This window comes from Sceloporus occidentalis, unplaced genomic scaffold (genome assembly GCF_023333645.1).
Source record: "Sceloporus occidentalis isolate IW3139 unplaced genomic scaffold, rSceOcc1.0.p SCAF_5, whole genome shotgun sequence".
NCBI classification, from domain to species: Eukaryota; Metazoa; Chordata; class Lepidosauria; order Squamata; family Phrynosomatidae; genus Sceloporus; species Sceloporus occidentalis.
The window spans coordinates 146,786,555-146,801,089 of NW_028316985.1; the positions used below are offsets into that span (position 1 = coordinate 146,786,555).

At 38.8% G+C, this 14,535-nt stretch overlaps 1 protein-coding gene across 1 annotated transcript in view; it reads left to right on the forward strand.

The window, feature by feature from the left end:
- Positions 1 to 14,535, forward strand: part of MAML3 (mastermind like transcriptional coactivator 3) — a 384,133-nt gene that overhangs the window by 278,668 nt on the left and 90,930 nt on the right. The window lies entirely within an intron of this gene.

Here is a 14,535-nt window from a genome sequence, read left to right on the forward strand (position 1 = left end):
TTGCAACTTTTAATTAATTTAGTGTTCCATGGCGAATAACGATTGATTTCACTACCTCTTTGATATTGGTTTATTGGTAGTTCACCAACACTCACTTTGCTAGTCATTGATGGATATAATCCAGAACACATAAGGGAATTATAATCATCATTTGGGTGTGGATGATTTGGTAAACTGAAAATGAATATACAATAAACTGAAAAACAGAATGCACTGAATTACAGAATTCTAAGAATTCTGTAACCATAAATCAGATGGCATGTAGTGCAACTTCTATAGACAATAAATGAGCTGTGGTAATCTCATGTTTTCCTTACAAGAGAGGACATTGCTAGATCCAGTATGGCAGAGAAAGTAGATATCCCCAGTGAACAGTAGAGAACTAGTTGGTTTTATGAACAACTATAAGTCCTCTTTGTTCCTAAAGACCAGGGTATAAATACTCTAAATAAAATAAAATAAATAAAATATGTCACACTGTCTTCTCCTGTCTACTCTGATTCCCAATATCCTTTAAAGATCTTATAATAATTCAGAGAGTCAACATAAAAAATCACATTTAATTGACATTTTGGAACAAAAAGCATCAGCAAGGATTTTTTTATCAGTGTCAGGTCTGGGGAATATGTGACCGTCCTTTCATAGTAACCATATTGGCTGCCAGTCTGTTTCTGGGTGGAAAGGAAATCTCTCCTTTCATATAATCCTGGTCATCTGCTGCAGTTAGTATGAGAGGGCCTCTTTCATGTCCCACCCCTTTTGTGGCATATGGCAAGTGCCAAACCACATTTCAGTCATAAAACAGAGGGGAGGTTGAAACCACATATGTTGCAATGTTTTTATACTTAATAGCTTGATAAACAGCTTCCCATCAATTTATAATATTTTTACACTAGTAGAGGAAAACAGTATGCTAGTGGAATCCCACTGATTTTTCTAGCTGCACAAACACATTTGTTCGTTTGGTCCCTAAGCAAACTACTACTTTTGTAACAGGTAGTGCAACAGGTTGCATGTCTGAAAACTGCATTATATTCTTCTTTTGCATATAGTCCATTGTGTCTGTAAGCCCCAATGTACATTAGCACAATGCCATCAGATAGAGGCCATTATATGCTTACACCTTGTTCTTTGGTGAGGATGAAATCATGCCCAATACTGTGGTGTTGCCTGAATGCCATCACAAGAAGATGTTCTCATGCCAGTTTTCTGTGTTGCAACTTTCCAGATCCCTTTGTCCCTCCTGTCCAAGGCTGTATCATCCTGCCTACGGGCTCCACTGCTAGTTCCAACACCTGATCCCCACACTCCACACATATTACATTAACTCTGCAAGATTACCAGGATCATTCCCCACCTTAGCTTGCTGTCTTCTGCTCCTATTACACCTTTTTCTGCAGTTTGGTTCTTAATTGCCTCTCTCCCCACAATCTCTTGACCTTAGCAACAGTTGTCTGAAGAGATCTGTATCCTCTTTGCTCTTCTTCCACGTCCTGATTTATATTACTTTAACTGAACAAATAGTTCCACAAACCAGCTAACAACAAAGTAATATTCAAGTTAAATCATATAAAAACCCAAAATAAACAGCGCTGGAATACCACTCAAAACCCAAAGAGAAATCCTGAAAAACAGCCTCAGCTCAGACCAATACAAATGAAAGCACAGTTCATGGGCCTAATGTGATTGATAGGAATGGAAGTAAAAGGTTTCTCATGTATAATATCCAACACATCCCCAAAACGTAATTTAAAAAACTGTTTTAAAATCTCAGTTAAAACATCATTTCAACACAAAGACAGAAGATACATTTTAAAAAGCAGCTGTACCACCCAGCTTTATAAACTAGTTTAAAATGGCTGGGTAAGTCCTAGTGATACAAATACAATGCAGGGGACAGTCACACTTTTCTGGAGAAGGTGTCCCACATCAGAATGCAGTTTCCCCTGGAGATCTTAAGGGATGGGCAGGCATACATAGGGAGAAATGCTCCTTTAGATATTTGAGCCCCTGTGTGTTCATGTTTTAGTTACACAAACATTCTTTAAAGGTTTAGGGCAACATCTTTGTGTCTGTATAAGAAGTTATATAGGCATAAAGTCACGTGTAAAACTTCTATCATCCTAGACCAGTGCTTCTCTGGCTATTGATGTAGGCAACTGAATTCCCTCCCCCCCCCCCAAAAAAAAAAAAATAGGCCAAGGAGAGAGCCAATGCGATACAGTGATTTGAGTTTAGGACTAGGACTCTGGATACCAGGGTTCGATTCCCCGCTGGAAACCCACTGGGTGACCTTGGATGAGTCACACACTCTCAGCCTCAGAAAACCCCATCATAGGGTTGCCTTGGGGTTGCCATAAGTCAGACATTATTGAAGGCAGGCAACAACAAATAAAGCAAGGACCAATTGGATACAACTGTTTCTTTCCTGGAACTCTCTGTGAATCAGCAGCTGGTAGTTCATAAACTGTCACCGGTCCAGGGGCAATCCCTTTGAGTAGTTTTCTCCTAGGCAATTCATGTTCTGTTTCTGTTTTTAAGGGCCTGCTCTGTTGATTGGCTGCAGGTCTCATATCACAGACACAACACCTTTTTGTTTCTTGTTGGTCCCATTAAAAGCAACACTCAGCAAGTGATTATCTTGTTTAAATTGGAATTCTGCTTCATTATGTAAACACATCTGAACAATACAGCTTGAAGCAAATAGAGAATGTGCCAAAAGAATCGTTAAGATTTTTTTTACATGCAATGTATATTAATTTACAGTGTTTTTGTGGAAAGATGTTACAGGACGAGCATTAGTGACCTCCTACTTGTCCCAGCTCTCTTCATCTTTATTCACATCTTCTACATCAGTGGTTCACAAACTTTGCTTTGCCAGACATTTTGTACTTTAGCTCCCAGAAACCCCAACCAGCTTAGCCAGTAGTCAGGAATTCTTGGAACTAAAGTCCAAAACATCTGGAGGACAAAAGTTTAGGAATCATTGTTCTACATCTTGCATATACTGGAGAATGATTTTTCTTATCTGTGCAGTAAAACAACTCCAACATTACATATATATGCTTTTTTCTTTATGAAGTAGAATATGTGTGTGAATATACATGTGCATGCACATGTGTGTTTTGTGTGATCTGCCTTCTTACTTTTTGGGGTATTGCTGATTTTTCTCAAAATCTGTTGTGAACAATAATACTACTGAGGAATAGGCAAGGTCTTTCTAGATCCTCAGGAAGAACAAATGGCTCTCCCCCCACATCAGATTTCCCCTTGTTATCCTCCTTGCACACCTCCCCCCTCAACCCTCCCTCTGTCTTTTTAGGTCATTTATAATCAGCAGTCATGGAGCACTGGCCTCATTAGAGGTATAGCCATTCCTTCAGTGCTTCAGAAATAATCATGGGGGGGTGTGTGTATGGTTTTCTTCCCTGGAGAGCCTGTGAGTGATGAATTTATTTCAGTCTGGCTGTCTTGCTCAACCTTATTTCCATATTTATTTCAACAAATAATGTACTGTGGGGACAACAAAATATACTGTCCAGCCGAGCAAGGTAAGGGCTTGGTCATGAAGGAGTTAACAAGAACAGTGGCAGAGAACAATCTATTTCAAACCTAATGTTTGGAAGGGAGAGAGTTTATAGATATAGATATATAGGAATATAGTTGCATAGTTTTGTCTGTGTGTGAGTGTATATATGAATGAATGAGTCAGTGAAAGCTTTCCTAAGATTTACAAGTCTGGGATTTGATGATGGATTTGTTCATAGGCTAGCACTCTGAACACAGAGATGGTCTCCAGAGTGGACTGTGCCACAGACCTTCCTTAAAGAGGGATCATCCCTTTTGTTATGGATGGATAGGCAATTAACTGTCTATACTAGCTAACAACTTTGGCTTCCTCAAAGGAAGCGCTACTAATTGCAGACAGTTGAAAGAGCTGATGTTAAAGAACCAGTATGGTTGCTGAAGGCCTCAGTAAACATAGCCCAGTGATTCCTGGAACACTCACTTATCATATTCTTGGCTTCCTAAGGAATGATAATTCAAACTAACCTAGATTTTCACCTCCTACAGCTGAGCAAGGATCACTTTACATATGACTTTTTCTCATGAATGCATTGATGTGACTTTTATACCACAACAGCAATGACATCACTATAATTTCTATTATTGGCAGCCTAATCAGGACCAGCCAGTGCACATAGCTTAATTTCTAGGTGTAAAGAGCAAGAAATGGTCCAGCAGTGATTTATTAGCTAAATTCACCCAAATGCAAGCTAAAAACACCACAGGGTGTGTTCACAGAGGGATTACATTCCTAATGGAATCCAAGATTTATCACTTGGGTATACTCCTCCACTCAGTCATGATAAACCAGTTCACAGCAGTGACCAGCAGTACATTTGCACAGTTAAAACTAGTGCACCAACTGTGCCCATTCCTGGAGTTGTCCAGTCTGGCTATGGTGACATCCCATTTGGATAATTATAAAACTTTTTGTGGGGCTGAGATAGCATAACATAGTGGTTTGAGTGTTGGACTACAACTCTGGAGACCAGGGTTCAATTCCCAGCTCAGCCATGAAACCCACTGGATGACCTTGAGCAGGTCACAGCCTCAGGGGAAGGCAATGGCAAAACAAATCTTGCCAAGAAAATCCAGTGATCAGTTTGCCATAGAGTTGCCATAAGCTGGAAACGACTTGAAGGTACACAACAGCAATGTGAGGGTACCTTTGGAAACTGGTCAGAAACTTCAGTGGGTCCAAAAGGTTGTGAATACACTGAATACTTGGTTTGATTATAGGAAACATATAACATCCTTGTTGCAACAGCTTCCCTGGCTGCCAGTCCATTTCTGGGCACAGTTCAAATGGCTTGTTATAATCTGTAGAACCCTATATGGCTTGGATCTAGATTATATGAAAGGCTATATCTTATATGAGACTGCCCCAATTTTACAATATCCTGTGGAAGACTTTCTCTCCATCCTTCCACTGTTGCTGTCACAATTGGTGAGGACATGTGAGAGGGACTTCTCAGTGGGTGCTCCCAGGCTATGTGGAATTGCTTCCTACAGGAGCCTTGACTGACTCCCTCTCAATTCTCTTCCATCAACAAGCAAATACTTCCTTTATTTGGTGAAGTCTTTGGTTAGCAACTACCTACTGTAGAAGACTCTCTTCAAGGAAGTGCTGTACTTTTATTCTCATTGTTACGCCTCAAATGCATTGTTTTTATAAATTAGTATTGGTTTATAAATATGCATTGTTTTAAATTAGTATTGGTTTAAATAAGATGGCTTGTTTAACCACTCTATAACTGTTTTTATTATGATTGTTTTTAGCTGACCACATTCACAGATTGGGAAAAGGGGAGATATTAAATGAATGAATGAATAAAATAAAAATAAATTATCTTCAGAACATAAGGGGCTAAATCCTATTGTTTGTCCTGACTAGAGTAAAGTCATTGCATCAGTTGGACTCATCATTCTACAGTTGATTCCGTGGATCTTTTGTGCTTGAGACTCATACTAAAGACTTATTGAAGGATATAGCTCTGTTTCTTCCACTTTTTCTCCAACCAGTAGTAAATGCCAGTACTGTTGTGAAGGCACCCAGGGTTTTAATTTTAAAAGAAGCTGTCCAGGGTGCCAGGGTGCTGAACCTTATCACAAAACCTAAAGCAGATTAAAATTCAGATGTGGAAGCCACTAGCTGCTGCTGTCTCCAGCAACTGATATTCAGAGGCACGTTGTCACTTGATTTTTGAGGCATTATCATAATGATTATAATGATAGTCCTTAGTAACTGTGTTACCTTTGATAGACTTATCTTCCCTTTTTAAAGCCAACTAAGCTGACATCCATCTCTGAGAGAATTCCATTGCTTTACTATGTACTGTGTGAAGAACTACCTTTTGTTTTGCCACCATTCTGTTTCATGTTACAAACAGAACCCTAACAATATGAGAAAGAGAAGAAGTTCTGTCTCTCCAGTTTTTCCACACAGTGCGCAATTGTGTACACCATTGTCATGACCTCCTGATTTGACTTCTTTGTAAACTCAGCAGCCCCAGATGTTGTACACTGTACATATCTTTGTACATCTGTTCCAGCTCCATGATCATTTTGGTTGCCCTTTACTGCACATTTTCCAGCTCTACGATAATCCTTTTTGAGACACAGTAACTAGAATTGTACACAGTTTTTCCAGTGTTGTCCCACCAGGGAAGTAAATCCTTTCTTGTTCTGTGTGCTTGTAAATGGTACAAATTCGGCAACTAAACTACAATAGATGTTGACTTGTTGCATCAGATAGCTTGTCTGCATCTTTTTTTTATCACTCAGCCAGTCCTTCTGTGCTTGCTGTGTATGTATCAGCTTTGCTTCACAGGGGAAAAAGACACTAGTTTGGTGTAGAGATGTTTTCAACAAATTGTGGAAACCACAACAGCATGTGAATATAGTTACTAACTTTGAACTGCATTTGTTGTTTTGTTGCTCATTTCCTTTGTTTGGATCCTGTTGGAGATCTCTCTCTCTCTCTCTCTCTCTCTCTCTCTCTAATTGTCCTGAATAATTCAGTATCATCTGCAAACTTGGCCATGTCACTGCTCACTCCCAGCTTCAGATCATTTATAATCACATCAAAAAGCACAGGGTCCAGTACAGATCCTCAGGGATTCCACTCTTTCTTGCATTCCTCCACTGACAGTACTGTTCATTTATTCCTACTTTCTGTTTCCTGTTCTTTAAGCAGTTAATGATCCATAAGAGGTGTTATCCTGTGACTGCTAAGTTTATTCAGGAGCCTTTGGTGAGGGCCTTTGTCAAATGCTTTTTGAAAGTCCAAATATACAGTGTCTACTGGACCATTCTCAATTAGTGAGAGAGGACTTACCTTGATGGAAATCATATTGGTTCTTCATCAATACAGGGATACTATGTGGATCCAGTGATTTTTAAATTTAAAATTTGTCAAATTGTACAACTTCATCTCTTGTCACCACTATTTCTTTCACTGACCTTACTATTTAACCTGTAGGAAATTTCACCTGTTTCCATCTGCAGATCACAGAATGAATAAGGCTGTAATGGAACTTTTTTGTGAGGTCACATAAACTCATGTATAAGTCTAGAAATTTAGGTCCAAAAATTGACTCAAAAAACCTGGGTTGACCTATCCACAGGTCAATGTAAATACTGTACTTTAACTCTTATTTTTTTTTAAAAAAAGGAACCCTCTCCTGGTGAAAGGCAAGAGTGTAATCTGTCCTGGAAGCACTGACCTTGCTTTACACTCTTATCCATCAAGCCTTATGGTGAGCACAAACAGTTACACCTGCTGGGATTTTGTAAGTTCTTTGGCATTGTTTTCCTTTGCTTCATCCTTTAGATCTTTTGTTACATCCCCTAAGTTTTATCCTCGACTTATCCAGGGGTCATATCAAAATCCATAATTTTGGCCTCAAAACTTGCCCTCGACTTATACACGAGGTTGACTTACAGTCGAGGATATACGATAGAACTTTTTGTGTAACTTTATGGCTGCAAAGTTACACCATACTCTCTGGTTTTCATTTCATATTGCAAATTGTAATCTTACATAAACACAATATGTTGTTTATATATTACTAATGCTAGCAACGCTGGCTTGAAGAGTGACTTTGGTGTGTTACCATTGAGTATCCTTTAAAAAAAACTAGTTGTTCATTTTATCATTTTAGATTTTAGCATTTACAATCAGTAAAGCACCATGGTACACCCCATGTTTTGCTTTCAACAATACTGTAAAATATGTTGGCAAAGTCCCGTCTTCCAGCAAACCATTAAGGCTAAATTTAATGGCATTTTAGGATGTACACAGGCTATGTAAACATTTGCCAGTACTGATGTTATTCAATATATGTGCCAGTAGCTGACAGTAAACCTCCTGACATTTTTTCCTCTTAGCAATTAAGTCCTTTGATTACATAATAGCCTTTAAACACTGAGACTTGGGGTTTGTCTACTGAAGTTCTTTACCCAATGATTGCCACTCTCTGTTGATTCACCTTTTACTACTTGATCTACTTGATGAACTACAGTAGTAGCTTAGTGGTGAAGCACATGTTTTGCATGCCGAAAATATTAAACTTAACCACTGAGACCACCAGTTGAATAGGAGTAGGCAACATCAACAGGTGTAGAGGCAAACTGCTCCACTGTATACCTCCAAAATTCAACAATGGATATTCAGTCTGGTTTGGGGAAAACATTGGTCTTCAGTAATAGCAAAGCAAGTGTAGGCCTAAATATCCTAAGGCACCTGATAGTGTTTGATCTTGGAAGCTAAGCAGGGTCAGCCCTGGCTAGTACTTGTATGGTAGACTGCCAGTGAACACCAGGTACTGTAGGCTATATTTCAGAAGAAGGAACTGGCAAAACCACCTCTGAATATTCTTTACCTAAGAAAATCTATGAAATTCATGGGTTTGATATAAATCTCTCTCAAACAGATGGCATGTGAAGGTTGCTCATCTTTTTTTAAAGGTGAACCATCATTCCCAGAGGCTTCCAGAACCATGATTATCCTTGTTTTCAGCAAGCAAAAAATACCCCACCAAAAATCTCCCAAATAATGGGCTGTATACATTCCATGGACTGTAAACTAACCCACCCAGATAAAGGAACTAATTAATAGATTATTGGCAAACACTGGAGGCTAATGCCAGTCAGAAAAGAGGGTACTAGACTGCATGGACAAAAAAAAACTTCATGTAATGATATTCCTATGACGTTACCATGAAATGATTCCCTGTTTTGCTCTTCCTTTGGAAATTTACAATCAAGCTTTAATTTGGAAGTAGGGAGAGAAAGGCTAGTATAGCAGCAAATCCCCAGTAGGCATAGCTCTGTTTAGCCCTAATCTTCTATCTGTTTGAGGAGGTGTGGTTCTGATGTGTAGTGATATTTCATGTGGTTCAGCCCTATTGCCATGTCTCTTCACTCCTGCATACCTTCACCATCACCTTTCCATTCAATACCTTTTTAGCAGTCTGTGGAGGTTATCACATGGGGTAAGGAGGGATCGTTTCTGTCTTTACCCTGTCCTTATTGCACCTGCGCTTATCCTTTCCTTCTCCCATCAGTAGCCTCGTGATTGTATTAACAGGAGTTTCCATTAATACACAGTGATGAGGCCAAGCCACTTCAGTGATGGGAGAAAGGTGGGATACACGCAATGTCATTGAATAATCTTATTGTGATTGCACAATAAGAATGACTGAAGGACGGGATGAGGACAGATGTCATCTGATAATCTTCATGTGATTGCACCATAAGGAGGGGGTAAGGCTGGGAGTGATCCGTCCTTTACCTGTGTGATAATCTCCTGGTTTCAGTTTCTTAAGGCCAGTTTTTAAAAATGTTTTTTCTCTCAACAACATTATCAGTTTTGTAAGTTGCCCAGGTAACATAAGTTGTTGACAATATATTCAATTTTAAATGGATGGAAAATATTTTAGTGTAAATTTTCTTTAAAAAAATTAAACATACAGTAAAAAGGTCTGCACAAGTTACACATTTCTTTTTGGTGATTAGGACCAAGATTCAGCCCACTGGACTTGGTTCTCTTTAAATTTTCAAGACAACACATGGTAATCTGAAGACAGTGAAAACATAATAGGATCTCTAGAAGCTCACTGATTACGGTATGTACTTGACTATAAGTCAACCTCATGTATAAGTCAAGGGCAGCTTTTGGTACCAAATTTTGATCTGACCCATGGATAAATCGAGGGTAAAACTTGGAGACCTGTGATAAAGGAAATAAAGGAGGAAACTAATGAAAACAATGCCAAAGAACAAAATTTTGGCAGGCATAACTGTTTGTGCTTTTCCAAACCAGGCATTCAAAAAAGTCAGAAGTGGAGCAATAGTGGACAGATTAGAAAGGGCTGGTACTTCCATAGGTGCTCCTGGGATGGAATAAGCTCTTGCCTTTAGCCACTCTACTCAGAGAAAGAAAGCGATTCCTTTTTTTGACTCGCAGATAAATCTACCCAGTTTTGAGGGGGGTCAATTTTTTGACTAAAATTTCTAGACTTATATATGAGTATGTACAGTAGTTTACTATGCTACATGGGTAGAGGAGTAGAATGAACTATGCAAATTAAGCTAGGTGGATATTTGGCTTTTTTAAAAAAAATTATCCAGGATGGAGCATTTTTATTAACTTGGCTTATGGGTTTTATTTCTCTTAGTGAAGAAAAAATAGAATACAATTACATCATGCTATTGGGCATGCATTTCCCTTTCCCCTATCCTTCCATATGCAGTGTTGGGCTTGTGGGGAAGTTATTACAGTAACTCTAGTGCTTGCATGGATCAACTGTATTGAATCAGCCTGAAGAAAACATTCTCAACAGACATGCTACATATGCTTTCTTGTGAATTCAGCACTGCAAAACACAAACCAAACAGGTAACACAAAATAGAATGATGAGGACAGAAAAGTTCATACAAATGGTCTTCCTTATCTTTGCTCCCTCCAAACCCCTGCTGAAGAGCTCTGTAGAGTGAAAAGGCGGGGGACAGGTTAAACCCCAAAATACCACAATAGCGGGAGTCTTATTGCAAATCAATGTATGTTTGGCATAGGCTTTTGTTGGAGTCTATTTCTAGACACAAAGACCAAAAAGTCTCTAGCAAGAGCTGACACTGAAGACTTGTTTAAAATGGCAGTCCTTTGTTGGGGCTTTCTGCATAGAGGTGGCTTTCTTTCTTTTACCAGCTGCTGATTCTTTGGCACTGAACTGGTAGGAGAAGCATCAGATGTTTCCTTGGAGAGTCTCTCTGCCTTCCTCTTCTCCTTTTTGCTTTCCTCAGTCCCCATGCTTACCCTGTGCTCTTCTGGCTCCCCATTCCCCAAATTGAACATGTACAGATTTTACGGTTCACTGGAGAATAAGTGGCTGTCATTTCACAGACGGGCCAGGATGTAATTAGCCACAATGCATCGAAGTAATGGAACAGATGTCTCTTTGTAAACTGAGTTTGCTGTTGCACACTCTGTGTGTGTGACCTGCCGATTACTCAGAGCTATTCCTCCCATCTCCCACCGCCTCTTTCCTTTTCTCTGTTTCTCAGCCAAGGTCTTAACTTGCACATGAAGTGGTGGCTATTCTGTTTTTCTCTCTTCTCTCTGTCCCCTCGCCTGCTTCAAGCTTCCAGAAGATATAAGAGCACTAGCCAGCTGAAGCTGCATTTATCAATGGAATAATTCAATGCTTGAAAAGATGACACCTACCCTTTATAAGATAATTTGCAGTTTCAAGTAGCACTTGCTGCTTCATAATATGAGAGTAAAATAATGAATTATTGTTGTGATGTCTGGACTAATATTTTGAAGCTGGAAATAAAATAGCTGTATTCCTGTTCAGCTATCAAATTAGTATTTATGGTTTAAGTTGTGAATTGGGATGAGGGTTGATTGGAAAGCAGTAACACAAACAAATAGGTACAGAGAGACTCATTTTCCTGGGATGATTCACCCATGTGGTTTATGATCCCTGTGCTTTTGAGAGCATTGGTGTTGGAACAGTAATAGGGCAGAAAAACAATGGGAATGTCACAGACCCAGAGACCGATCTGCATGAGTTAAAAGCTTCTCACATTTAAACTGAGTCATGGGTTTCCTTTGAGAGCATCACCATAGGTATGGTCTGATCAGGTTTCTCACTGGAATCATATTCATATTAGTACATATTCATATCCAAGTTTAGGATGTGTGAAGAGCTTGCTTTGTCATTTAAAAAAAGAACAAAAAAAAAACAATTGACCTAGTTCACAGCTTTACTAAACACAGAAACTGGCGGAGGTTGTGGTCAGTTAGCTATACATTTCCAGCATTGTGGTTTGTGGTTGTTGGTTTTGTTTAATGTTTATATTCTACCCAATATCACAAGATCTCACAAAAGACTGTAGTTTGTGGGCCAAGAATCCACATTACACTGATGGATCTAAGGATGATTGCAGGCTACACACCTGTTACTTCAGCTGACATGCAGACCCCTAGGTTGCTTATTCAGTACCCAGGTTTCTTACTAAATTTATATGATGCCTACTACAAAAGGAGGGATAGTTGTTCTTCCACCTGATTACATTTGATAAATGCACAATGAAGTCAAGAAGCACACACAGTGTAGTCAGTGGAGATGTACATCTGTCAATGTGTCCATTTGAAAACTGAACACAAAGATGTGTATGGATTTTTTTTCTTGAAAAAATGTGCATGATACAGGTGTAGGATGGAGTTTGAGGTGGGAAAAGGAGGAAGTCCTTGAATACACACTCGGTATATATGCCCATCCTTAGTTCTTCTAGATAAAGATATTGGTTCATATGGACAGAAGCCAGATGAGATGAAGTCTGTGCACTTTATATCTTATGTAAAATATACAATACCACAAGCAATCCTCCTATTAAACATTATCCTAGGTAGCACAGAACCATGGGTTGAAGCATAGATGGAATTAGGCAAAAGCTTCCTTTTTTAAATTTTTTTAATTTTATTAAATTTACAAAAACAGACATACATAACATAAAACATTTAAGTCACAAACACAATCTCTCATATCATTTGTTTACCATCAGATGGAAAAATTGAAAAAGTTTTCTTCGTAAACAATCCTCTCTCAAATACCACCTTTCTCTTGTCTCTCTTATCCTTCACTCCTCTGAACCTTTCCTCCAATCTTGCGTCCTCTACACTCCATAAACTTTCTTCACTTACACTTACCCTCTTTCACATACTAACACATAGCTTCCTAATCATAAAGACAAAACTTGTGAAACAATATCCTTCAACATGAGCAAAGATTGTTTAGGAGGAAAGTTATGTCTAAGTAAACATAGAAGATAGTTATGTATAGAAGTATATAAGGTAGCATATAAGAACATGGATCAAATAAAAGTGAAGAAAGTGTAGCATACACACTCATCAATTCACTGCCAGATGCTGAATTAAAAAAAAAAAAACATGGCAAGTATCATGGCAAGTAACAATGTATGCTTGAAAGTCAGTCGTTCATATGGCTCTGGCTTGTAACCTTAGAGTTATAAGAAGTGTTTCAAAAGGTAAAACTTGTGTTGTCAAGCAGGCCTTGTTAGCAGAGAATAAGAGCAAGTCTCTCTTACAACAGCATCTAGCAAGTGAGATTTAAGCAGGTGCCTTCTTGATTAATGCTATTGAAAAGTCATACTTTCCTTTTTATAGCATAAAAGCTTCAAGTTGCAGGTGTAGTTGGACACCTATGAACTGGGTTATTTTAAATCGATCCAATTATGATTACATTTCAAATGGAGTAATGGTTTAGGTAGTCTCTATAGTCCTGCTTTGTGGGAAAAAAATATTTTACCACTTCCTTGAATTTCCTGGTTCCTGTTAACAACCTTTGCTGGAGACCAAGGTCCAGTTCAGACATCATGCTGAACCATGGTTTAAACTAATGATAGTTTAGAACCCAGCCTATGACTTAAGCTTGCAGACATGCAATGGGCATGCTACAGCTGAGAGCTGCTTGTTTACTTTCCTTTTTTGCCCTCTCACAGTATCACCTCCATGTCTACAGTGCTGTAGTTTTTCTGCATAGAGCAGTGACCATAACTGTTTGCCAGTTCAGATATCAAGCCACAGCATTGTTAGGACAAGTTATGTTTTGCAAAACCAGTTCAAAATTTGGTTTATCACTTTAGGCATCATGCTAAACTAGATCAACTTTCTCCCTTAAGCAAAGATTGATGTGATCCTAGATACCATATTTTAAGTGTATTGTTTCTGGACCAATAACACTATAGTGTGTTAGTATTCTTGTCAAGAATGAGAGACATGATCTTTAACTATTTTACCACTGCAGGTCAGCACTTTCAATAGTGGTACCAAAAAAATAGGAAATGAAGTATTGGTTTGTTAGTGGCCACTGGTTTGTTGTTGCTGTGTGCTTCAAGTCATTTCTGGCTTATGACCCCAAAAGTGAACATAGCTGTGTGAAGAGTTTGTAACACAGGATGTCTTGGAACAATTAAGGGTAAAGGTAAAAGTAGTCCCTTGACATTAATGTCTAGTCATAATCGACTGTAGGGGATGTTGTTCATCTTCATTACTAAGCCAGCGTTGTCTGAGGACTGCTCTGGTGGCCATGTGGCCAGCATGACTCCACTGAACGCTGGTACCTTCCCACTTAAGTGGTACTTCTTTATCTTCTTGCATTTGGATGCTTTCGAACGGCTAGGTTGGCAGAAGCTGAGATAGTGACAGGAGCTCAACCCATCATGCAGCACTCCAACTGCCAACAGTTAGCATCTTTCAGGTATGTAAATATGACCCATTATGCAGCACTCATGCCTCGAACTGCAATTAGTATCTTTTAAATATGTAAATATGACCCATGCAATTATACAAATATTTGTTTGTTTGTAGTACTTTCACATATATGGTGGAATTGCAGTGACAAGAGTGATGTCTCTTTGCAAGTTTCAATTCTTTCTTCA